This window comes from Sceloporus undulatus, unplaced genomic scaffold, assembly GCF_019175285.1.
Source record: "Sceloporus undulatus isolate JIND9_A2432 ecotype Alabama unplaced genomic scaffold, SceUnd_v1.1 scaffold_19, whole genome shotgun sequence".
NCBI classification, from domain to species: Eukaryota; Metazoa; Chordata; class Lepidosauria; order Squamata; family Phrynosomatidae; genus Sceloporus; species Sceloporus undulatus.
The window spans coordinates 2,438,320-2,464,219 of NW_024802941.1; the positions used below are offsets into that span (position 1 = coordinate 2,438,320).

Below are 25,900 nucleotides of genomic sequence, written 5' to 3' on the forward strand. Positions count from 1 at the left end.
TCAGTAAATTTCTCTCAGATGAGACTTTTATTCTTAGAAGAAGTTTCACTGTGTACAACAATATATACATCCATACCATCCACCATCCACACTAGTCACAACCCTCTCTGAGGTACAATGCTCTTCACTACTCTAGAAAAAGCTCCGTGAGGCTACTAGGCCTTGCCTCTCCCTCTGCCTGAGTGGCTTCTCAGACTGGCGGCACTCTACAGGACTTTACAGAACTTGTTGACTATCTTTTTGATGTTGCTTCCTGGTTAAATGCCTAATTATTATGGCTCACAGTAACCCTTTAATGCCTGGTTACTATTAAACCCCACATTGTACATTTTCCTTGTGACTCTATACCCCAACAAGAGTTGTGGTAAGGTGAGAACTTGTTTCATTTCCCTCACATTTCCAAGTTTGCAGAGAGTAATCCAAGTAGAATATGGAATAACAAAGTTAAATGGAGAAAGGAAAGCAATATCTGTTCAAGCTGTTCTATGCCTCTATACGAAATTCACTTGCTCTAAACAACTCAACTTCACAAATGAAGTAATAAATATTTAAAATTATGCAAGTTTTCAGTCTGTAAACTTGTATCATTACTACTCTCTATGAAAGCTGAATATTTAAGATTTGGGGATTCAGACAAAAATCTGTATGATTCCAGCAATAACCAGCCAAATGCTCAGAAGCATCTGAGAAAATCTTTTGATTAAGCCATGATGATGCCAGGCTAACAATCTCTTCTTTATATCCCAGACTGCATGGCCAGAGCGCAAGACAGAGGGAGAATTCTGAGACCCGGTGTCCAAAAAATGGTCATTTTTTCCAAGCTCTATGTTCTTCATGGAGAACTTCTAGTGGACTTCTAGTGTTCCTAACATGGAAGCTGCATCATGGCTACAGTCACTTATAGATATGTCTTCAGCTGACATGAGTCACATTAAGAGCTGAATCCAATTGTTACTCCCAAATTGATACCCACTGAATCAATATAGACTTCACATAACTGATGACTTAAGTTCCCATTTATTTAATATGTGTACTCTAGTTGGCACTAACAATTGGATTTAGCTGTAGGTTAGGAACATTTTAGGCTCTGTGAAATCAATGAGACTTGCATTAGTCAAGATTAAAGAGGGAAATAAATAGCTGAGTTCTTAAAAGGATTTAGTCATAAATGAACTTTGCACTGGGGTGAATAATGAGAGACCCAACAGTTTGTAGAAGACACCAAATAAGTGAAGGTGAAGACAACTCAATAATTAGTCTGGATCCAACCCAATGAACTTATCTACTACTTTTTATAAAAATCCATCTAAAGTTAATTAATGTCATCTTCACATTCTTTGGTAATGAATCCCATAAACTAATCCTGGAGTAAAGGAATAAATATATCATTTTTCTGTCTTGAACCTACTATGACATAAGTTTATCATGAACCTTTGAATTCAAGTTTTATGTGACAAGAAGAAAAAGTTTAGAGAAAGCCTTTTGGCATTCTTAATATTTCTCTCTAGCTTCACTTATTTGTTGTTCTCCACAACAGTGGTTCCTTCACTGTTCACCCTAATGGAAATTCATTTATTACTACCAGTACATTTTTTAAAGAATTCTTCTATTTATTTCTCTCTTTTGTGAAAAGTATACATTACACATTATTATTCTCCTCTGCTTCCTGGTTTTCAAAGAGTTGCCTGAATATAATTAGCCCAGCTGTTGCTTTCAATTATATATTTTCATAGGAGTTTTTGGTAACCAAGTTAAATCATATAAACCACACAATTCCTATTATACTACTCTTTTCTCTGCCGCTCTCATTTCTCTGGTTACCTAAATATCACCAGCTGAGCTAGTGTCAGACAGGCATAAATATGTCCCTGGTACTATATGAACTTTTTGGCTTGGAATTTCAAACCATAATGATTCTATATATGATTACACACGCACACACACACACCCCTATGTTTCTTTTGAGATTTATAATTTATTTAACTAATTTGTCTTCCTACAAATATAAACTAATGCCATTTCTATCACTGACTCCATCTTGTTATGCTGGCTGGGAATAATGTAAGTTGTTGTACAGCATATCAGGGGGCATCAGGTTCATGGAAAGCTGCTCTACTTTATTATTTCTGAAGATCAGGCTCAACCCCTCCCATTGTGTTTCCAATAGCTCAGTACATCTGTCTTCTTCTTTAGAATTAGGCATTCTAATCCATCTTTATATTGAAATGTCTGTTATACGTGTTTCCCCCATATGATACTTGTCTTTTCCAATGTATTTATTGCAATTTCTACTTTATCGTAATTATTAAGATATCATTTCTACAGGATAAATAGTCTAGAACTGTATGTTCTTTTGCTTCCTGTCTGCTTTGCCTTGGAAATCAGATGAGCTCTACAATAACAGATGTTCTGCAACAGGAAAGTTCTTTCAGAAACCTTGGACACAATCCACTGCACTAGACAGGATCTCTATGAGTCTCAATGGAATCCTTTCACTTCTGCTCCTCTCCCCTGCTGAACTATGCCAGGCACATGTTGTGCTGAGCATCTGCAACCTGGCAAGCCATTACCTGTCATAGATCTGTGGGCAACTCATATAAAGTGATCCAGCTCGTGTTCATTGCACAGGTTGGAAGTTCTTTCCTTACTCTATGGTCAACCTTAAATTATACATATGTACACCATACATTTTACTCTACTACATGGACCTGACCTAATTGGCTATCACACCTATGAGTCTTTACACTCCATTTACCAGCTAGCTCAGAAACTCTTCAGTTACTGCCATAGATGTTTTTTGTAAGCAATTCAAGAGTGATTGTGATTGCATTTAAATGACTAATCCAAAGTAACTGGGGCTAAATTCATGGCTAGTTCAAATGGAATTGTCACCTTAAGGTGGTGCCTGCCAAAGTACAAGTGGCAGTAGGTGGCTTCCACATTAGTGGGGACATAGGTCAGCTTTGGCTTTTAGTCCAAACTTTAATGGAGCTATTCAACTATATCCTAGGTGAAGTGAACCTAATTAATATTTTCAATGTGAAAATAGAGATTTATTGTTAACTGCCATCAAGCAGACTTCAACCTATAGCAACCCTATGAAAGAAAGACCTCCAGAAGTCCAGATCCCGTTATCATCAACAGCCCTGCTCAGATCTTGCAGACTCCGAGCTAGGGCCTCCTTGACTGAGTCTACCCTTCTTGGATGATGCAGCAGATAGCATGTTTATCAAATGTGTAGATGACAAAAAAATTAGGATGGATATCTAACACCCATAGGACTGGATCAGAATTCAAAATGACCTTAATAGATTAGAAACCTGAGCCAAAACTAAGAAAATGAATTTCAACAGGGAGAAATGTAAGGTACTGCACTTAGGGAGAAAAAATGAAATGCATAGATACAGGTTGGGGGACACCTGGCTTAACAAGACTACATGTGAAAGTGATCTACGAGTCCTAATAGGCTATAGGCTGAACATGGAATATTGTGTCCAGTTCTGGGCATCACCAATCAAAAAGGGTGTTGAGAAGCTGGAGCATGTCCACAAGAGGGCAATCAAACTTGCGAAGGGTATGGAAACTATGTGCTATGAGGAGAAACTTAAAGAGCTGGGTATGTTTATGAGGAGAGGTTAAGAAGTGATATGATAGCCTGTTTAAAAATTTGAAGGGGGTGTTCTATTGAGGGTGGAGCAAGCTTGTTTTCTACTGCTCCAGAGAATAGGACTCAACTGTCAGGAGTATGCTGATTATGTATTACTAGCGTGGCAGGGAATTGGACTGGATGGCCCTTGTGGTCTCTTCCAACTCTACGATTCTGTGATCTGTAATATGGTCTTCCCCTTTTCCTACAGGGGAAATTGAGATATTCTAAAACAAACAAGCTAACGGTCAAATGAACAGACAGTACCTTCTCTTTAGTCATAGGGCTCAATTCTTATAAGGGTCCCTATAAGCCTCTTCAGGCTGATGCCTAAATGTTGGGATTTTATACTCTGAAGCCATGGTTTAATCAGCATGATTCATTTATTTCTTTATCTGAAGCAGGTTTCTATGCTGCCTTTAGGAGGGGACCTTTCCTCAGTGGTTTTCACAGAAAACTGGGACATCAAAAGAAATTAATAATAAATTGGTTAAATACTGCAAAGCATAAAACAAGATCTGAACAACATTCCAACCCAGCACAGCAAATCCACTAAAACAATTTAAAATGGAGGCAGTATCAATGTAAATAATTAAAAATCCAGCCCAGTAACTCTAATTGAAGAACAGAATGATTTGATATGTGCCTTGATTGACAATGCCTGTTTCAAGCACTGCCAAGCATGCTGCTTATTACTCTCCTCATTCACCAAGTGAATTTTTAACTTTCCCTTTCAACTCTCCCAGTCCAATTAATGGGATTTAAATGTGTCTGTGAGAGTATATTGTTGTTGTGTGCCTTCAAGTTGTTTCCAACTTATGGCTAAGTTTAACCTATCAAAGGATTTTCTTGGCAAGCTTTTTTTAAGAGGATGTTTGCCTTTCTTTGGCCCATTCCGGACGGGCATACAGTACGTCCTCAGGATGTACTAGGGTTAGGAAGGGGTATCACTTCCTGACGCCCCTAACCCTAGTACATACTGGGTCCGTACAAAATGGCGGCACCCGTCCACACAGGCACTGCCATCTTGACGTCACGGACGCATACGTCCGGACATCACGTGGCGCTAATGACGTCGCGAGTGCTCCATTGGCGCCTTGCGGCGTCATTAGCGTGCCGTGAAAAGAAGCGCCATTTTGGGGCTTCTTTTTGCTCCGCGAGGGAGCTGCGCGGTTTGGCCACTGCGGCTCCCTCACGGAGCAACCGGCAGCGCTGGCAGACCGCTGATTTTAGGCAGTCTGTGATGCGCCTTTCTTTCTGAGGCTGAGAGAGTATGATTTGCCCAAGGTCACCCAGTGGGTTTCCATGGCTAAGTGGGGATTTGAACCCTGGTCTCCAGAGACACAGTTCGACACTCAAACCATTACACCATGCTGGCACACTAGATGTCTATACTAGAACAAAAATTGTGACATGGTAATAAGGAACAAGCTGGGTGTCAGGTGCCCTTTGAGGTCCCCTGCCACAAATATGAAATAAGGTTAAATATGATTAGAGATATTAGGATTGCAGGTCCCATATTATTATGGTTTCTGCAATGAGCCAGAGAGAGAGAGAGAGAGAGAGATCTGGGAATGTGGTGGAGAGTACATGCATTGAAGAAGGATATCATTGGACCTATGTTTTCATGAATGCTTCTATGTTACACTGCTGTTATACTTGTTATGGTTTATTTGTTATTAATGGATCAACGTTAGAATATAGAGTTTGATTAAAGGAATGGTCTGTATTAAGCAAATATATTTAGTTAACCTAGGATGGGGCAAGGTCCTGAGAAAGGGTGATTATTTGTGAGACAGCAGGTGCAATGCTATCACAGTGAGAAGAGGGAACTATTTATGGTTCTAGGCATCTGGAGTCTGGCCTGTCTTGAGAAGATGAGAACAGAGAAAGATGTCTATGTGAAAGAATGCAATGTTTGGGGAGTTATAGTACAAACAAAGTGATTGTGGAACTGTGATGAGAAAGTTGTTTGAGTGGGAAATTCTGGTGTAACTGATAATGGTTGTGGAGATGTGACTGTGGGGTGGAATCTGACAATTGAACTGTATAAAACGGTATGTCACTCAGTGTGCCTCAGAGCTGACAATATTTCAAAGTCATAAGTTGCCTGTTATTCTATGGCTTCTTTACTTCAATAAACCGTTCTGAGAAATACTCCAGAGGTTGGTTATTGTTAAAAGAAGATCTTGCTTTACAGTGAATGAGACACTGGGTGATGGCGAAGAAAGAGTAATAGCATCAAGTTAATCAAGCCTCTCCTTTTAATGTGTGAAAAAGATGAGCCATGTTTTTTTTAAAAAATACTGGTAACTAGCTCAATTATACTCTTTAATAAATATATCTATTTTATCTAATCTTCATCAAAATACTTAAGACACAGCAGTGGGGGACTGGAGGCTTGTTTTTAAATACCAACTCCATCTTAAATACAAACTCAGAAAATCAGCTGGCTAATGTCCCCCAGAGAACCAGTGTGGCATAGTGGTTTGACCCTTAAGCCTATTACTCTAGCGACCAGGGTTCGAATCCCAGCTTGGCCATAAAACCTACTGAATGACCTTGGGCAAGTCACACTCTCTCAGCTTTAGAGGATGGAAATGGCAAACCCCCTTTGAAGCAACTTTCCAAGAAAAAAACCCATTACAGGGTCACCATAAGTCAGAAAGGACTTGAAGCACACAACAACAGCAACAAATAGACCCCCAAATTATTTGCACCCAAAATCTACAAAGCAATTACAAATTGCTTTGTGTAATTAGAGAATGCTAACCCTGCACACCTTGGGTCTCACACAGAACCCAGCTGAAGCTGATCACAGGAGTACAAATGATCACACACAGAGAACTAATGACAGAAAGATTGTTTAACAATGCCTTCAGGTTATGATACAATATCTGCTGTTTATGGTTACTGAAAAAAGACAATTTCAAAAATCCAGTACCAATCTCCTAGTGAAGTGTTAGTCTCAGTCTTCCAGTAAAGTGTCAACCTTTGGCTATTTTTGCTTTATTTCTTACTTAAAAGGAATGATTAAGAATTTCAAAGGTTTGATAATATAGTGGGCCCCTGTTATCCGTTGGTGTTTGGTTCCAGGACAACAACCCCCCCCAATGGATACTAAAAATAGTGGAAGCTCAAATCCCATGAAATATAACAGCATAATAAAATGGTGTTGCTCATGTAAAAAAAAACACCAAAGTTTGCTATTTGAAATTTATTCTTTTTAAAAATATTTTCAAGCCATGGATGCTTGAATCCATGGATAAAGAATCTGTGATACAGAGGGCCAACTGTACAGTGTACCTGTAATATATCTAGTTCTAGTAACAAATAAGGATATAAATGAAGATGACCATGGTGGTGATGGTTATATATCCTACAAATGTACTAAAATCAAAAGTTTTAAAAGTTGTTTCCATGAGCAAGAACATTTTTATTAAAAATATTTTTCAGTAGCCCCAAAAAATAGATGTTCCTAAAAGCAATGAGACACACCTTTATGATGTGCTCTGTGTTCAGCATAAATACTCTACAGTGATCTATTTTCATTCTGGATTGATACATTTTAAAAGAATAAATAAGATGTGACATAGCTGGTTAATGGTGTATACTGCATATGTATATGTATCTTCATATAAATATATATGTATATCTGTCTTCTTAGAGAAAAAGTCCAGTTGTGTTCAGCAGGGCTTACTTCTACAGTGATTGCTGCCCAATCCAGTAAATTTCTACAGAAAAATTAAACTGGGTATATTCAGTTTTGGAATAAAATGGGATATTTCCCATTTTAACTTCCACAGATTTGCTCTGATCACAGCATTATCACCAGACAAGAGCTGGTTTAATAGTTTTAATGGACTGTTCAGAGCCATGCAATTCTAATATGCAACTAGTGGTCTTAGTATGTTTTAGGAGGAATGTCAACACCAGTTATTGTTTTCTGTGATGTAGGAGTGTTCTAGTGTAGGATCAAGATGGTAGTGTGGAACACATAAAGAAGGAAACAACAGAATGTAAAAAAAATCCCCTAAATTAACATGTTGATGGCTGACTAAAGACAGTGCCTCGCTAGTCAGAGGAGTATATCACACAGAGCTTTTTGGTGCTGTTGTGGCTCAGTTCCAGTTCACTTCCGAAGTGATTGCACTTCCAATGATGCGGTTTCACATCGTAAAGTGACTGTTTTATTAGACGCCCTTGATTTCTATGGGAGCTGCTTGCGAATTGCTTCAGCAGTGTTTCTGAAGTCACCCCTCCTTTTGGTAAAAATGGGGAAAAAGTGACTTCAGAGAATTCGCTTCCAAGCTGCCTTCGATTGCACTGCAATTTGGTCTGGTGTGGAAAAGTAGTCCGATGACACCCCTCTTGGCCCCTGCGTCCTGCTCCGTCATCCTCCTCCTCCTCCTTTATGCCATCTCCTCCTCTCTGCCAACCAGCCGATCCCATCATCCCCTGCGTCCCCTTAGACCCCTATCTGCTCCCCTCCTTCAGCCTCCCACCAATCCCATCATCCCCTGCCTTCTCCTAGACCCCGATCTGTTCCCCTCCTTCAGCCTGCCACCAATCCCATCATCCCCTGCCTTCTCCTAGACCCTGATCTGCTCCCCTCCTTCAGCCTCCCATCAATCCTATCATCCCCTGACTGCTCCTGCATCCCAATCCTGGCCCCAGGGACCCCCAGCGAGCTAACCCATCATCCCCTGACTGCTCCTGCATCCCAATCCTGGCCCCAGGGACCCCTCAGGGAGCTAACCCATCATCCCCTGACTGCTCCTGCATCCCGATCCTGGCCCCAGGGACCCCTAGAGACCTTTCCCATCATCCCCTGACTGCTCCTGCATCCCGATCCTGGCCCCAGGGACCCCCAGCGAGCTATCCCATCATCCCCTGACTGATCCTGCATCCCGATCCTGGCCCCAGCAAGCTATCCCATCATCCCCTGTCTTCTCCTAGACCCCGATGAAGGATGACAGCTAAGGAGGGGGCAGGGAAGGAGGACAGCGTCCAGAGCCCCACTGAGCATGTGCAAAGGTGCCAATTCGAATTGCTGAACCCTCAAAGTATGCTCTGGTGTGGTAATACAATGTGCACTCACTCCCCTTTGCTTGAGTCCGCATCACGTGACTTGCCTGGAGTCGAACTGACTTCGCTTGCCCCTCACTTAGGAAGGACAACAGAAAGGCAACCAGGTGTGGAAAAACATGATGTTTTAACCTCAATCCGCATTGCTAGAGAGGAGTGACTGTGGATCTGGTGTGAAAAAACATCATGCTTTGCATTGCTAGAACAAGAGTGACTGCGGATCTGAGCTGCAAGCCCCCCCATGTGTGATAAGGTCTAGAATTTAATCCAACAGTTGTAAGGTTATAACCAAGGGGATGGGACAAGAAAAATAAAAGATGCTTCAGCTGGCTTAAAGAAGGCCTCCAAAAAGAATTTTTAAAGGGCAACTGGAAAGAACACAGAGTATTTGTATCCTGTAAAAACACACAAGAGTATTTGAAGCTTTGGGAAGACATTTCATATTTGTTTATTTAAACTATATTCTATCTGAAGTGTATAAATGTGACACAGTATCTTACAAATATTAAAAGCCTCAACTATAGATCTTATAGTCAAACAAGAAGGGTACACAAAAGTTTGAGTGTTGGTCTAGGACTCCAGGACACCAGGGTTCAAATCCCCACACAGTCATGGAAACCCACTGAGTGATCTTGGACACATCATAGTCTCTCAGCTAAGAGGAAGGCAGTGAGAAACCAATCTTGCCAAGAAAACCCTGGGATACGTCACCATAAATCAGAGCCAACTTAGAAGGACATAACAACAACAACAACAACAACAACAACAACAACAAAGGAGCGGTGTTCTGAGTCAGGCCAAAAGTTAATCTAGTCCAGCTTTCTGTTCCTATAGTGGCAAATCAGATACCACACAGAAAATCATAAGCAAGGCATGAATATAACCCTCTCATATTCCACAGCAGCAACTGCTATTCAAATGCATTCTGTATCTGATACTAACTAGAGGTAATTTATAGCCATCATGACTAGTGCCACTGACAACGTTAAACTTCATTAATTCATTTATCCAGATTCAGGCAAGAATAGATGGGCTCTGGAAGGAACATCAAGGTGATCCAAAGGTCTAGACTAGAAGAGTCCTAGCAGAAAGTTGGTTTCTCTGCTAGGGCAATCCTAAAAGAAGAACACAGAAGCAGCCCAGGATCAAGCAGGCTCAATATAACAAAGGACAGATCATCAAAGGAGATTTCAAGTAGTGGGTACACAGTCTTGTTCAGCAGCTCTCCCTGCCTGAGAATGAGAGTCCTAAAAGGCTAAGTTCTCAGAATCCTACCAAGGGCTCAGCTGCAGGCTATGGCAGGCATTCAGACAAAAGAGCCTTGATCATGAGGAGTCCTTTACTGAGTAGTGAACACTCTTTGCATAACTGCCAGCCCAGCCCATATTTTTAGAAGCTAGCACTATCAATGGACAGGAGAAAGCTCAGTTGCATCCTCCTCCTCTGGAGCAGAGTGTCCACCACTGCGGGAGGGGACATCCATAAGCTTTTCTCTTGAGATCCCAAGGGTTTTTGGGACCAGCTTGTAGGTTCTTTGGCCCATTGGGTTCCTCTTTGCTGTGTGGCCCAAGGAATTACAGTTTGTTCCCTGAAAAAGATTCCTCAGAGGAGGGTGGGTAGAGGCTGTCCCTGATCTGCCCCAATCCTGGTATCAATCACTACCTCTTGTGGTGGTGGATTCCAAAATTCAGCTATGCATTAGGTGAAGTAGCTCTTCCTTTTACCTATCTCAAATTCCAAATAACGATGCAAATGATGCCTTTGCCCCAGCTTAACTGCTTACCAATTAAACAGTTAAAGGTTCATTGAGGCCACAATAAACCAGTGTGTTTTATTAATACATGCTATTTTCAAAATGTTCTTCTGTTAAACAATAATGATTGGAGCATGGATAAAAATTTCATTAGACAGCAGAAATGAGATGCTGAAGGCCTAAGGATATGTTGCAGATGAAGCGATGAATGGATTTATGAATCTGTGGATGTGAGAGGAAAGGAAAAGTCAGCATGAGGGATGATGTTAGAGTCATAGACAGAAATGCAAGACCAAGCTCATAATGGAAACAGAGAGGAAATGAAATTTGCTTTTAAGACCTATAATACTTCAGCTAATTTGGGTAACAATAGCCCTGGACGTTTCCTTTTTTCTACCAAAAAGAAACAATTAAAAACCCACTGAGGTTACAAGAAATAAATGTTTTTATTTTAAGCTTTTCCTTAAAAGTATTTTTGCAGAACAGTCAACACATGTCATGCAAGCTAATAGCAAAATTACAACAATTACCATAGATTTCCTAGTCATACTTATCATGGAGGTATTTTTTGGATGAAAAGTGTTTCCAGTATATTTTCAGTGCAAAAAGGTTGGCAGTATTAAACGACCAATCCAGATTGGTGTGATTAAAGATGTGCAGATGGAAGCCTCAGCAACAACACAAATAAGTAGCTGAAGTGTTACTATTTTTTACAGGATACAAAAAGAAAGAAAGAACTGATCTGAAAGAGTATGACTACTGATGAGGGTAACTAGTAGTACTGCGTTGGTTTAGTAATAATCCAGAAGGACATGACCTAAATGTGGAGGTAAAAGTTTACAGCAGCTGAACAGAGACGAATTAGGGCATAAAATGATAAAAAGTTACACAGACACAAAATAGTATCTGGTCCATTAAGAAGGGATGTAAGGCTGGTGGAAAAGTATGTCATGCTGCTATCACCTAACCCTTGTTCACCAACAAATGTTGTTAGAGATGTCATCTTCTCTACACTTCTCCAGCTTCTAGGTCAACAAAAGATGGAACTTTAAGTGGCACCTCTTAGGTGTATGAATTTGGTTCAGCGTCAAGTGGCTAGTCGGCTTTTTAGGAGTACACATGGTGATGAATAAAACTGCCAATATTCTTTCCACTAGCCCCTAAGGAGAAAATGGCACAGCAAGTCAGAGTTCTTCATGTCAAAGTGTAAACAATCAGGCCAAAGCATAGTACAGAAAAACTGTTCTATGCATGTTTACTCAGAAGAAAGTCTTCTGTAGTTCAGTGGAAAACATTCCTAGGTAAGTTTGCACAGGATAGCAGTCTAAATGTTTCATAAATTGGCAGATATATTTCATGAGAAATATTTGTGTGAAATCCATGCACAAACATTCTTAAATGGGAGAATATAAAATTGGAGATAAGGTGAAAGGACCCCACTGAGATCACAGTTAGATTAGCTCTCAGTGCACTGTGCACAATACTAAACAGGTATTCCCCATTAGCACACTGCGTTAAAAACAGACAGACGTAGCTAAAAATAGCAATTCTTTAACTAATTTCACATACTCATCAAGAGGAGAAAAACTTTGCAAGCTTTCCTAAAATGCAGGTGTGAAAATCTACTCCATCTGCACTAAAATAGATTTTGATAGTCTTTCTTAATCAGCATCTTCTACTCCAGTCTTTCTAGTGAACATGACTAATGCAGTAAACATGACTGCTGCAGAACTAAGGTTGCCTCTGTAGGCAACCTGTAAATCCTAAGCATCACATTTTTTACTCTCAAATGATGAGTGTTCACAATCAAGATGGGGAAGAAAGTATCTAATTTGTTTATAACCAACATGACAAGAGATCAAGTGCACATGAGAACAAGCTTCCTGATCATACCACAGTTGTGTAGGAGGGTACAACGTTTCTCTTCCTAACAGCATTTTATGATAGGCTGCACTGCTGAAGTTTCCAAAACAACCATAAAAGCATGTAAGTCCTCCACTGTGGCTGCTGCTACACTGCAGAATTAATGCAGCTTGACACTGCTTTAGCTGCCATGGCTCCATCCTACGGTATCCTGGGGTGTATCATTTGCTGTGGCACCAGACCTCTCAGACAGAGAAGGCTATATATCTTACAAAACTGCAAACCCCAGAATTCCATAGCAATGAGCCATGGCAATTAGTGCCAAACTGCATTAATTCTGCAGTGTAGATGCAGTCTGTAACTGGTTACCTTAGCAATATGGCAACAAGTGAAAAAAAAATCAAATGAGTCTGATCATGCTCTCTTTTATGAATACAGCACAATAAAGACTGTTTGAAAATGCATGAAGACAAAATGTAGCTCAGCCTTCAAATGGTACCCTTTGTCAATTTAAGCAAGCAAGCTTTATAAAAAGCTCTTCCAGATAAGTACAGTTTGGGATACATTTTTGTAACATCTTCCAGTAAGTAGATATTTTGGCTACAACATTTTTTTTTAGAAATAAATGGTTCAGATCACTATTATCATCAACAATAACAACAACAACAACAACCTCTTCATTACAGTCCAGAGATTCAGCAAAAGATCACTATTATCAGTACTAACATCTCTGAATGAATGTTCTCAGAAACACAAATTATACCCACACAACTATAATCATATGCATACAGTTACAGATCCATAGCTCCTAGCAACATATCCACCCAGACTGGTCAACAGTATAGGAAAAGACAACTTACTTTCATATTGATAGCATAATGCGGTTTTAGGTCTATATTGGTACATTTGCAAAGCTGCGCTTGAGTACAAGGACTTGGTATGCAGTCCATTACAGAGAGGAAAACAACAACAGCATTGTTATCGTTAAAAGGGTCTATTTTTCTCTGGCATCTGTATCTATCTGTACAGTTGCTTGAACCTGGCCATAACTCATTGTTAGGGCAGCTGGTAACAAACATTTTAAATCCATTATCAGCTGTACAATATCCATTTTAGAAAAAAGAAGGAAGAGGGGGAAAAAATCAAGTTTTCCATTTGTGCATATGACAATGAAACTGACATGTGTGAGAACTGCACTACAACACCCCATTCTGAAAATGAACAATTTCTAAAACTAGCTATTAACAAAGAGAAGAAGAAAGGCCCACACCTAACGGGAAAAACTGAATTCCACAGATGCTCTGAAGTATGATTGATTTGCTGGAGAGAATTCATGAAATCAGTTTATCTGAAAAGAACATGAATTGCTTAGATTGGGAGGGAAAAAGACACCTATTTCTCATAAGAAATTAGTGAGATGTGTGGGAGTGAGTGGATGAAACAGACTTGTGCAGTCACAGAAGGAAAAAACAGACCCTCTAAAATGACAGGCAAAGCTAAAGAAGCATCTTTTACATCCAAGTGTTTTATCTGCTAGGTAAAGGTAAAGTAGCCCTCAAAGTTTCAGAAAGGAAGCAACGTTGGTATTTTCAATTTGATCCCAGTCTCCAGTCTTTCTTAAGTAAAGCTAGGTTTACAAAATGTTAAAAATCATACAGATGTTAGTTGGATAATTAGAAATTTGTATTCAAAAAGAGAAAAGTAAAGTATACAAGATATGGTATTAAGCCAAGCATTAACATTGCTAAGAAAGTCCTTTATCCACCTGACTCAAGACAATTATGTGAAGAACAACTACTAACAAGTTCCAAGGCAAGTTGCAGAACAATCCAACACAATTTTACTTGGAAGCTGATCATACTGATTCCAATGAATTTAGTCTCAAGTGTGTATTTAGGAATGCAATCTAATCTATAAAATCTTGGGACACCGCCCACCCCCAATATTATTTTCCCAGTGTATCTGAGAAAATGGTCTTCTACGTTTGGACAACCCCTTTTTTTTCCAGAACTCATTAGTTTTGAAATGAAATTATTTGTTCTAAAAATTCTGTTCAAGATCATTTTATTCACATTTTTTCTACATATCATTCTAATATATTCTGAAAAAATGACTCTATATGTGCCACTGCTCCAAACTCATTTCAGGTTAATGTAATTTAACATGTACATATTTGGCTTGAAACTAATTAGGCACTCATGCTCTTTCTCCTATAGTTAATTTACACTTGCTGCATAACATGAGCTGTCACCACACTAATGAGCTTTCCCCCATCTACAGTTTCTATCATGTTTAAATTTTAAAGTAATATACTATTGTCAGCTAATTGTCATGGTGTTAGCCACCTTATGACTTAAATGTTATTAAAGAAAAAACATGCTATTCTGGTCATGTTCTTCAGGTCAAAAAACAATTGTGATAACACAAACAACACATGGAGGTGAATGGTTGGTGTTTTTTATTCTAAGGACAAAGAAGAACACAAAGAGTGAGAAAGAAAACACACCCTTGTACTTAAGCTTATGGGGTTTTTTTTAAATGCACAATTATGTTTTAACATATTTAATAACCCTGAAAGAGGCGGTTTAAAATAAGGAGAGAATTAAACCATATTATAAGCTTTACTTTCCTTAAAGTAAAATTCATAGTTTTATTCAAGAAAAGGCAATAATGCTCATGCTCTAACATTATTGTATACTTTTGATTCAATCAGTTTTGGAAAAGTGGTGAAAGACAGCATTATTCCATCTGCAACTTGTTACATGCCTCGCCCAGGGAACGCTTCCCTAGTAGACTGGCTTGTGTATTTCTCAAGAAACCCTCCCAAAGAAGAGTTTGCTTGTCAAAATATCTGACACTTAGCACTACCATTTAATCACTCCATGGCTGCTGTATTTAAGGCTGGGGCTGAATCCTGAAATGTCTAGAGCACATGAAATGCTTAGGGTTTTGCTTTTCTGATACTTGACAGAACACCTCTCTGCCAAGGATAACCAAAAGACAAAAGAAAAGAAAAATGCATGGCAGCTTTTTTCTTTACTCTTCAATATCTTAGCTGTTGGAAGCGGGGGCGGGATGTGGGTGGAGAAGAGATAATACAGGAAAAATCAATAAGAATGTCTTCCATTATTAATCACCAAAGGGTTAGGATTAAAGATGAAACCCTCTATATCAGACAAAGTCCTAAGGGAACCTCGGAGGTTGACTGCTCTGAGAGGCTGTGTGTGGAGAAGAGTGGAGGCATATTAACCATAAAACGACTGGTCTTTAGCATGTGGAAAGTTGTCTTTTTTCAGATCTTAGGTTTCCCCCTCCTCATTAAAATCACATCCATTCAAAAGACTAATGACATTGAGAGAACATACATTTTGCATCCACTCAGTCTTGCCTTATTATTACACAGTCCCTCTCCCCGTATCTCTTCTGGATCATACTACTCATACTCCAAACACAAAGGTCAGGAAAGAGCAGCATATAGTTTACCATGCAGGTGAAAACCTGTTATTCATATACATGCCCCCCACAATTTTTGGTGGCTTCACTTTTTGTGGTGCAGTGTTCTGGCAGACAGAGTCCACTAATGGAGTGGGGCCATTACAAATAACAATGATTAAAAACTATCAAGCTTTATAGAAGCCATTTAAACACCACTTTGCCTCATGTAGCCTGAGGTCTCAGGTCAGTGTCCGGAAAGAGTACCCCCCCCCCATGTAATCACCAATTAATGCTTAGTTGTGAATTTGCATAACTCAATGGACATTATTTTCCCTCTTAACTTTTCTTGTTCATCAGGTGCTGTTGGCTTTTATTAGAAATTACTCTGGTTTTTACTTGCAGATCATTCTCTAAAACAGAGGCGTACATTGATTCCATAGAGTCAAGCCACAGTTGCAAAGCACAGACTGTGCATACATCTCATCTGTTCTTCTGTGCCTTCAAATTGTTTTTGACTTAGGGTGAGCCTATCATGGGGTTTTCTCAGCAAGGTTTGCCATTGCCCTCCTCTGAAGCCAAAAGAGTGTGGCTTGCCCAAAGTCACCCAGTGAGATTACACGGCTGAGCCGGGATACAAATCCTGGTCTCCAGAGTCTTAGTCCAGTGCTCAAACCACTACACCACACTGGCTCATACATCTCATACTGTACCTGAATTACTGTGAATGCTTCTCCATCCATATAACTATATAGATCATAGAGAGTGCATAGCAAACTACTGACCATGGCTAAACACAAGCAAACAATACACACACACACACACACACACACAGACACAGTGAGCAGATATGGCAGATACATAAGCCACCTGAGCTCCTCCAAAGGAAAGATTTGTAATCCCTCTCTATATACATACACACAGAGATAAAATAGGAATTGCTCCTGCATTAATCGGCACCCAAATGCCATTATTTGGCACCAACTTCGATCGGGGTTGAGGGCACTTGTCTAGATACAAGGAGACCTCTCCAAACGGGGTTGGTGGCTCTCGGGGGCAGTTGGACTGACCTCTTCTGTGTCCGGAGACTGGAAAGGACAGAGGGACCGCGAAATGTAGGACTTTGGGGGGAAATGGAGGACACGGCCAAAAGAAAGGCTGCAAATGTCAACGCATGCTTCTGAGCCATGCTCAGAGTGGAAGACACTGTGGAATCCCTCCTGGTCAGAAAAGTCAAAGCTAAAAATACTCCTAGAAATGTAAATGCATGCTTCTAGTGATGCTCAAAATGGAGGACGCTTTGGAATCCCCCCCCCCTGGCCAGAAAATCCAGGCTAAAAAGGCCCTCGTACAAAGATAAACCCAGGCCCCAAGTGGAGGACACTTAGGAATGCCTCCTAGAGAAGAAGGGTAAAATGTAGGGGTCTCCTGGAAAAAAGAGGACCTCTGGTCGTCCTGTCCGCTCCCTCCAAACCCCTCTCCCCAAAAACCCTCCACAGACATGTCCCCTTAAAGCCCCCCCACTGCCCCCGACCTGCCCAAGGGCCTCTGCAGGGCGCCAGGGCAATGCTCTCTCGCCCTCCTGCTGCCCCAAAGAGAGAGCCAGGCGGTGGGGAGTCCGGAGAGGCTTTGCTGTCCCTGGCCGGTCCTCCTTACCTTTGTTCCCCTTCACATGGCCCTCCTCCTGTCCGTCCGTCCCTTCCAGGCAGCAGCGGAGGAAGCGGAGCCAAAGGAGGGCTTTGCAAGGAGGGCGCCTGGCTCGTTGGGGCTTTGCGCTTTGCGCCTCTCTCTCTCTCTCTCTTTCTGTGGGTCTGAGGCGCCCGGCTCCTAGGCTTCAAGGCAAGGAGAGGTGGGACCCGGAGGAGGAGGAGGAGCCCCCGGAGCCAGGAGGAGGAGGAAGAGGAGGCAGGCTCAGGGGGGTTGGCCAGGCTCCCTAACCACCAAAGAGGACAACGGAGGACGCCTCCAGCCAAGTGGAGAGCAGGACCCAAAGAAGAAGAAGAAGAAGAAGAGCAGTAACAGCAATAGCTCAAAAGGCGCCTAGAGACCTCAATGCATGCTCAGGAGGGAGGACTCTTTGGGATCCCTCCTGGAAAAGCCAAGAAGAAAAAAGCCCAAAGCCCTCAGAAGTAGAAATGCCTGCCGCTTCTTAGCCATGCCTCCTGGAAAAGCAAAGCCAATGCTAAAGTCCCTCAAGAGAGATAGAAAGGCTCTGGGCTCCTGCTGGGGATGGAGGGCAGGTCCTCCTGGGCACGGAGGCCCCGGGGGGGGCCCTCCCTTGGCTCCTCAGCCACTCCGCGGGAGCCAGCAGCAGCTTCCCTGGCCCTGTGCGCCTTCTCCTCGGGGAGGCTGAGCCCAGCGCCTTCCTGCTCTGCCTGGTGGGCTGCTTCTGGGGCGCCCGGCCCGAGGTCTCCCCTTCTTAAGCGCCCCCTCCTCCTCCTCCTCCTCCTGGCCCCCGTGAGGAAGACGCAGCGCTTGCCATCACCACGTGCCCCGGGGCCTTTGTCCTCCTGGCGCTGGCAGCACGGAAAGCGCGGCCGAAGAAGGGGACCAGCGCCAAAGGAAGGGAAAGCAGCGCCAGACTTTGCGCGCGCGGCAGATTAGGCCAAGACTGAGGTGGGGGTGGCTGGGGGGCAATTGGGGGGCTGTGCACGTGCCTTTGAGGGCAAACGTCTGGACAGGGCAAGGGGAACTGGGGCAGAGGGAGAAGGACGGAGCCACCTTGCCCTCTGGCACCAGTCCAACCCCATTCTGCCATGCAGGAAATCTCAATCAAAGCAGCCCCACTGATAGATGGCCATCCAGCCTCTGTTTAAAGACTTCCAAGGAAGGAGACTCCACTAGACTCCGAAGGAGTGTCAAAACAACCCTAATGCTGAGGTGGAATCTCTTTTCCTGGAACTTGCATCCATTGTTCCGCATTCTAGTCTCTGGAGCAGCAGAAAACAAGCTTGCTTCCTCCTCAATATGACGTCCCTTGAAGTATTTAAACAGGGCTATCATATCACCTCTTAACCTTCTCTTCTCCAGGCTAAACATCCCCAGCTCCCTGAGTCTTTCCTCATAGGGCATGGTTTCCAGATCCTTCACCATTTTAGTCGCTCTCCTTTGGACACATGGCTCCAGTTAAAGAGACATCTTTACCTTCATATATCTATATCTTTGAAGATATAGCTGTGTTAGTCTGTAAAATCTGTATGCAGAGAGATCTTGTAACATCTTTGAATCATAGAATCATAGAGTTGGAGGACTCACCAAAAAAAAGAAGTTGGCAGCAGGAGCTTTCCTAACTTAAGTCTCCTTCCTCAGATGCATTTGGACCCCTTTGAAGAAATCTTGCCAAGAAAACCCCATTATAGATGCTATACATCACAATCCTGGTGGTATTTCCATAGATTGCAATGGAAGTATCCCTCACACTCCAGATATTTGACTATTGATCAGGCTAGATAGGGCTGCAGTCCAAGGTATGTGGAGGGCATCAGATTGCCCACACTGGTTCAGAAAGGTTTTATATATAAACACAACTGTTAGAAGTAGATCCATTTTTTACTTAAAGTAGGTTGATGACCCTGGGCAAGTCACACTCTCTCAGCCTCAGGGCAAGGCAATGGCAGACCTCCTCTGAAGAAATTCTGCCAAGAAAACCCCAGGATAGGTTCGCCTTAGGGTCTCCATAGGTCAGAAAGGACTTCAAGGCACACACCAACAACATGTGTGTGAATGAGAGAGAAAAAAGAGAGGCCAAGGGTGCTTCGGGGTCTTCGTTGTGTGTTTTCGCAGGCGTTGTGTGCCACACTTGGAAGGTACCAAGGCGCCTGGATGGGAATTGAGGGAGTTGGCTCCTCAAAGAGTTCGATCAGGGAAGGTTTAGGGAAAACGAAGCTCTGTACGTGGAACGATGGAGGACGAAGGGGACAGATGGGTCCAAAGAAAGCCTTTCCAAGAAACAGTGGGTGCCTTGGGAACAGGGTGACCAGATGTCATCACTGTAAAAGAGGACGAGCCACTGCAAAACGGAGGGCATTCAAGAACAACAGAAAACCTATTCTTTATTTGTTATCTTTCTAGTATCCCGCTCTGTCCCCAGAACTGGGACTCAGAAAAGGGAGGGCGTTCTCAAATCAAAGCCAAAAAGACTCCTGTCAATATAAATCCAGGCTTCTTAGTCATACTCAGAATGGAGGACGTTTTGACATATTCTTCCTGGGGAGAAGGCTGAAAGGAAGGACGTGTCCTGGAAAAGGAGGACGCCTGCTCCCCCTGCCTGCCAACCCAGGGGCCATCGGAACCGTCGCTACAATCACTTTTACAATTGCTGTCGTTGTCGCTTGCGACTTATGGCGACCCTGAGGCAAACCAAATCATGGGGGGTTTCTCGGCAAGATTTGTTCAGAGGAGGCTTGCTGTAGCCATCCCCTGAGGCTGAGAGAGTGTGATTGGCCCAAGGGGGGTTTCCATGGCCGAGCCAGGACTCGAACCCCGGGAGTCCAATGGGCAAACCACTACCCCGGGCTGGCTTTAGGGTGAGAGAAAGAGTACTTTCCAGGGAAACAAGGGGTGAGATGGTTGTGTCCCTGGGAAGCTTCGCCTGTACAATCATTGATAATAGAATGTAATTAATAGAATATAGGGCGAAATAATCAGGGGGCGCCAGTCCCGTTTTTCCCTCTCTCTCTCTCTCTCTCTCTCTCTCTCTCTCTCTCTATATATATATATATATATATATATATATATATATATATATCTTCTCCAGTTGAAAGGCAGCCTACCCCTCCTCTGACCCCTTTCTTCTTTGCCAAGCTGATGCTCTTCCCTCCATTCATTTAGGTTTAAATTATTCATCCTCCTAATGATCACCGCCTCCATCGTCTGGGCGGTCTTTCTCGTCGGAGTCGGGAGAGAATACTGTCATAATAATCTCGTTTTATTCCGCAGTCTTCCTTCCCTCACATCTTCCTTTCTCCTTCCCCTTTGAGTGGAGTGACCCCGTTTCCTCAGAGTCCGCGCTTTTTGCAGCCCCTCAAAATGGGGGAGTGCCCCCCTACTATTGCTGTGGCACACCGCACTCCCCATATATTCCTCACTTCGCCCCATACAGACACACACATTTCTCCACTGCAAAGGAGGACAAGTTCACTGCAAAATGTAGGGCATTCAAGAGGGGGAAAATATGGGGGGGGCATTCCCAAATCAAAGCTAAAAACCCGCCTATCAGTATAAACTCCCTGCGTCCCACCCTCTAATCTTGCCTTCCCTCAGGTCAGCCCTCAGCTTCCTCAAGAGGCAGGAAAGGAGGTCTCCTGCCAGTTCTATACTACATTTTCTGGTGACTTGTCCTTCTTTACAGTTAGGACGTCTGGTCACCCTATTCCCAGGGCATGACCACCAATGGATAGTGGTATTTGAGGGAGGGAGCTGGGAGACACCCAGGGTGCAACTTTGTTGTTGTTGTTGTTGTGTGCCTTCAAGTCCTTTCCAACTTAGGGATCGAAGTCAAACCTATCATAGGGTTTTCTTGGCAAGATTTCTTCAGAGTGGATTTGCCATGGAGCCTTCCCTTGAGGCTGAGAGGATATCACTTGGCCAAGGTCAACCACTGGGTATCATGGCCCAGTCACCAAAAACCTGGTCTCCAGAGTCATAGTCCAACACTCAAACCATTGTGCCACAGGGAATAAAGAGCTACAAAGTCCAAGGTGGGCAAGCTGGCCACCCTCCACCTGAGAACTAGTTCCCAAAGGCATTCTCAGATGGGAGAGCAACCAACTTGCCCACCCTGGACTTCAGTCCTCAGAGAGTTCACGGGACCTCATTTCCCGCCTGGTGAGGAAGCCTGGTTTCCACAGAGAATTTGCCCTAGCAGTGGATAGAATGATATGCATCTACACAGCTGAAATAATCCTGTTTTGACACCACTTTAGCTGCCCTAGCTCCATCTTATGGAATCCTGGGATCTGTCCTTTTACAAGGTCTTGAGTGCTGGTGCCTCAAAAACTAAAAATCTAAATCTCTGAAGAGGCCAGTCACAGATGCTGGTGAAACATCAAGAACAAACTTCTACAGCATGGCCACATAGCCTGAAAAACCCACAAAAAACTATAAAAATCCTAACATTCTGCAAAATGGAGCCCTGGCAGTGAAAGTGATGTCAAATTGCATTATTTCCACAAAGTAGATGTGTTCTATCATGAAAGTTTCCTGAAAGCCAGCATGGTGAAGTGGCTTGAAAGTTGGACTATGACTCTGGAGACAAGGGTTCAAATCCCCTCTGAGCCATGAAACCCACTGGGTGACCTTGAGCAAGCCACACTGTCTCAGCCTCAGAGGATGGCAGTGGAAAACCCCCTCTGAAGATATTTGCTAAGAAAATCCCATGATAGGTTTGACTTATGGTTGCTATAAGCCAGAAACAACTGAAAGGCACTCACCACCACCTTCCTGTTACCTCCCTCACCACTATCACTATCACCACCACCTCTCTCAATACTGATCAATAGTATAAATACAAATAGGCTGCTTTGGGGTTCCTGTATCCACTTCTGCCCCACTAGCCTATCCTGCTTGGTGTGGTCTGTTTTTTATTGATAGAATAGCCTGGGAGCACATGGTTAGCCCTATTTGCACACAACATGTTTTATAGTACTGGATTCAAAACACTTCACATATATCATCTTGATCATTCTTTACACTGCAATGCTTACAATAATCTTGTAAGTTAAATCAGTTGTACAATCAACCCTCCTTATCCATGGACTTTTCAAATCCATGGATTCAAGCATCCACAGTTTGAAAATACTTTTTTAAAAATATAACTTCCAAAAAGCAAACAGTGATTTTGCCATTTTACTAGGGCATTGTATTTAATGGGACTTGAGTATCCACATATTTTAGTATTCACAGGGCAGTGGTCATCTTAGAACCAAAACCCAGTGGATACCAAGGGCCCACTTTATGTATATTCTCTTATTGTTGGTGGGTTGGAGGTGGGGGCTTAAGGAATAGTGGTGAGCTTGCTGAATTTGTTCACTTTTTCCCATTCCCTCAAAAGCACTTCTAAATATATTTGGTTTCCCTGGCCTTTTCTTATGTTCTCATCCATTAACATGTAGTGCAGTCCTCTACATGTTTCCTTGAATGCAACTCCCACTGTGTCTGATAGGGCTTCTTCTTGGGTAAGTATATTAATTTCAAAGTCCTTTTTCTTGTTGTCTGTTCTTGCTTTCTTTATCCTTTTTCTTCTTCATTTGCCTATCCATTTTGCCTGTATTACTATTGTTAATTCTGCTTTATGCTGTGAAGGATCTTTTCCTTTAGGTGCCTAAGAAATAATGTATATTATTCCAGGAGACTCAAGGTTTAAATATGGGACCTTTAGATCCACAAACCCTTCTCTTTACTCTGCACTGGGGGGGGGGGGTCCTCTGGGCCTCGGGAAGAGTGTATTCCGCCCAGGCGGCTGGATATTTCCACTGCCCACATGGCCATTTCTCACACTTGTGGCCATTTCTCCTGCCCACGTGGGCACTTTCTCAGCCTGTGCAGGCACTTTCCTCGCCTGTGTAGTGCTTCCTTTGCCCATGCAGCCATTTCTTCTACCCACTTGGTCACTTTCCCAGCCTGCACAGGTGCTTTCCCTGCCCATGTGGGTGCTTTCCCCTCGCCCCACAAGTCAAACCAGAAGTCCCACCCAGAAATCCAGCACCCAGTAGTCCTGCTCCCTGCACTGGGTGATATCCACTGGGGGATCCCCACTGGACTTGATCTTTATCTTGGTAGGAGATCATTGGGAACCCCATATGAGCTACCTGGTAGTTTTGAAAAGAAGAGAATTGAAATATTCAGTATGACTACAGTGGTACTTTTTCTCACATTTTCCATTCCCTAAGTGTGGTGATGCTGCACAGTGATTTCATGAATAATAATGCCAATTTAGGGTTGGATCCAGCATTAAGATGGTTGGAAAAAGTACAATAGATGGATGTTTTTAGGTAGTGGCTTCATAAGCAATTACAGAACATGCAACATCCAGAGTAATTAAGTCTTACCCAAAATGCAAGGGTCCTGAGAGGGCACCCTCAATCAATATATGAAGGGGGATTTAATTAGCTCAAATGATGGCTGCAAGAGGGCTTTGGATAACTAAAGCCAGGGTTAGACCTGTATATAACAGTTCTGAAAAACTGAACTTCCAGAATGCAACTTCCAAATGTAGTTTTATTTATAACAGCAAAAGGGGAAATCAACTTTCAAACAAAAACACACACTCATACACACATACAAGAACTAATGATATAACAGGTGTTAGAAGATAGTGATTTTCAGGACTGCAAAAAGGAATATTGTACCAGTTCCAGAAGTGAAGGCTCTGATCAGGGATTCTATAAAATGAAATGGCTCAGTGACTGCCTTTAGATCCAGCAATGCTGAGGAGTCAAGGGAGATACTGACAGGGTGTCTGACTGACCTCAGTCCAGACCGAATTGGAACTGCCTGACTGGGCACATATATAGGGCAATTTCTATCTCGGGGCAATTTAGGAACTTGAATGAATTTTCTAGGTGAGAGAATGGGCAAGGAAGTTGAGAATTGCCTGGGCATCCATGCAGATGTCTCTAGACAAAGGCATATCTCTCCTGGAGGGAGATACTCTTGAACTTCTGTTTTACTTGCGAGCACAGATATTGCACATAGCATTGTTTCCATCATTGAGGGGGTTATGCAGACTTCAATCATTGGCAGTTTCCTCTGGGCTTTGAGCTAAGCGCTCCACTGCTGAGTCTTCAGGATCTCTTTATATCATCAAAATGGCTTCCTCCACATGGGACACTCTCAGGACTATGAGCCTTTTGCCAGCCCCTTCAATATTAGTTTTGTATCAAATGGAGGGACCATGTATGAAGGGGTGATCTTTGAGATAACATAATCAAAATGGGTTGTTTAAACAAGGCGTGCATTTGTTTGTGCAAGAAGAATAAAAATACTCAATATAACACTTGCTGAAGAATGAAGTAGGTTTCTGCAAGCAATAAAATGTTTGCACTTACAGAATAACACCATTGAATACAGCCTATCAATGCTAAGTTGTGGATATATCAGCCAGGTGCTGCTGGGGTTGCCATTTGTTGATGATGTATACTGGAACTGTTTGCAGTTCTTGGAGATGACCTCAGGTTTATTGAATTACAGGTTACCTTCAGCCTCAGTCCATGATTCATCAGTGCAGATATGTGACTTTATCATGAATGAGGAACAGCAGGATCCTGTGGGGCAGCTCCTAGAGACATTTCTGATCCAGCTAGATAGAGGAAAGCCAAACCTGTACAACTTTACTCCTGGCCAGTGAATTCTCACAAATTCTACAAAAGTTGGTTGTAACACAGCTAAAATGGATCTCCCCTAATAAGTGCAAGCCTATATACAGTACTGTACTGTTATTTTCCTAACCCCATTTGCAGGCTGCAAAGTCTCCCAGGAGACCCTCCCTCTAAGCCCTCAGGCCCCCAATAAAAAATTTTGGAGTACTTTTTGGCAGAAAACCAAACTGCCACAAAAGAGGGGGGACTGGGTATTTTTCAGCCTAAAGCCAGGGCAAAAAGTGACATTGCAGGCATATCCAGGGGTATCATTAGGAAGGTGCAGAGGTGCAGACTGCACTGGGTGACATCTGAGAAGGGAGGTGTCACCCTGTGCACTGGTGGGAAAGGGGTGTCTTCCCAGTCAGGTGGCTCTGCAGATCTGACAGGAAAGCAATCTTCCTCCCTTTCCCACCTGGCCCTGCCAGACCCTGAAAGGTTGCAGGGTGTAACAACAGCCTACTCCCACCAGAAGCTGGTGGTGGAAGGGGTACCTTCTGGGTCTGGTGGCTTTGCTACCCAGCGAGAAAGCAAGTCTCCTCCCTTTGCCATCTAGTCAGGAGGCAGGGTTTTAAAAAATGATCCACACTGTGTGTCAAATATATTAGATACACTACTGGGCACATCCAGACTGATAGAAAAATCCCAGATTTTGTTCCTGTTCTTTCCAGTTTTATACTGGGTTCTGGAGGCTTAAATTCATTTAGATTACAATAAGCTGACCTACAAATCTCTGTTCATACCAAGAGCTCACCAAAAATT

The 25,900-nt window shown here is 42.7% G+C and overlaps 1 protein-coding gene across 2 annotated transcripts in view; it reads right to left on the reverse strand.

Moving 5' to 3' along the window:
- Positions 1–17,780, reverse strand: part of LOC121917479 (cannabinoid receptor 1) — a 40,940-nt gene extending 23,160 nt beyond the window's left edge. For both annotated transcript variants that reach the window (XM_042443494.1, XM_042443493.1), the window contains exon 1: positions 17,439–17,780. The gene's annotated coding sequence lies outside the window, so the exon portion shown is untranslated. The remainder of the gene's footprint in view (positions 1–17,438) is intronic.
- Positions 17,781–25,900: the final 8,120 nt, after the last annotated feature.